The sequence below is a fragment of the Penaeus monodon genome, chromosome 32 (assembly GCF_015228065.2).
Source record: "Penaeus monodon isolate SGIC_2016 chromosome 32, NSTDA_Pmon_1, whole genome shotgun sequence".
Lineage (NCBI taxonomy): Eukaryota > Metazoa > Arthropoda > Malacostraca > Decapoda > Penaeidae > Penaeus > Penaeus monodon.
This window is the reverse complement of record NC_051417.1, coordinates 10,383,928-10,385,239: the sequence shown is the minus strand read 5'-3', so window position 1 is coordinate 10,385,239 and position 1,312 is coordinate 10,383,928.

Sequence of the window (1,312 nt, the reverse complement as noted above, 5' to 3'; positions counted from 1 at the left end):
CGCAAGTGGGCTTTTAGTCAAGAGGAGAGACGATCGTGTTTTGCAAGAGATGGTGAAATGTCTATAGATCGTTACCGCTTATAACCTGCAAGTTGCAATGTATTCTCGACGTCTCATTCATCTATTGTGCGGTTTATTAGTGTTGTGTATACAAGTCACTCTTCATCTTGCTTGTGTGATTAACTTAAGATAAAATCTTTGTCCGACCCGCAGCCGATAATATTTAATAGACTTTATTTAGAGATAGGAACAGTAATTTATTTTACAAATTACTTGTAGATATATGTATAGACGCATCTTCCACTACGATGAAAAGCTTATTGTTGAAAGTGGAAAATGATGAGCGAAAAAAATATAACATTGTTTCGTCCATGAGTGAAAGGCGTTGGTTTTTGAGTGGTGAAAGAAAATATAATAAACAAGGAATAGAGAAGAAAAAGTATATATCGAATTTGTGAAAACAAAACGGCATATAATAAAAGACTTAACGATAAGGAACATTTCCTGGGACAAATTAAAATAAGAACTTTGTGAAACCCATAGACAGAATTAGGACCACTAAGAGAAGTGCAATGTCTGTATGTAGGCCTACAAGTGAGGTTCTATAGCCAGAGTGTGAGTAAATGTGTCTGTGTATGTGAGTACAAGCTACCACTGCCAGAGATGTACTACAGCATGCTGCATCATCCCTGGTACAGTTCTGAGGCTTAACTTATTTATGTGTATATTCTCAGTGTACATAGATTGTGAGTGTGGAACTTTCAATTTGTCTTCAAAGATTTTTTATACACGATATGATAGAAAAAAAGACATTTCTTCGATGTAGGCCTTGAGATATAAAAATCGAGTGTGCAGCACGTGGCATTCAGAGTACATGCCTGATGGTCGTGCACGGATATTCCTCGTGCAGGCAGGCTACCTGTTCAGAGTCCATTCGACGCTGTACGAGAGGTGACCCAAGTCGCGTGTTGATCCTGCGAAACAGGGTCGCTTCGAATAACCTCCGTTCAGCTGCGAGTGACCCGGGTTCACTCCACCTGGCTTCGGGTGAACCGCAGGTTGGGTTCGCGCGTTCAAACTGTGTAGCTGTTCATTTTGGACTCAGTTTTGTTGTTGATATTTAAAGTCTTCGTTACACTGCACATTCATGTTTTTGTTGTATTTGCTTGTGTAATGTACAAGTTGTATATTGATTTTTATTTCAGTACAAAAATCTCTTTATGTGTAAATATCGGTGTAAATATTTTAATAAATGTAAAATTGTCAACTATTGCAAATGTTTTATGTATCATTTGAAGACTCCTTTCCCTCT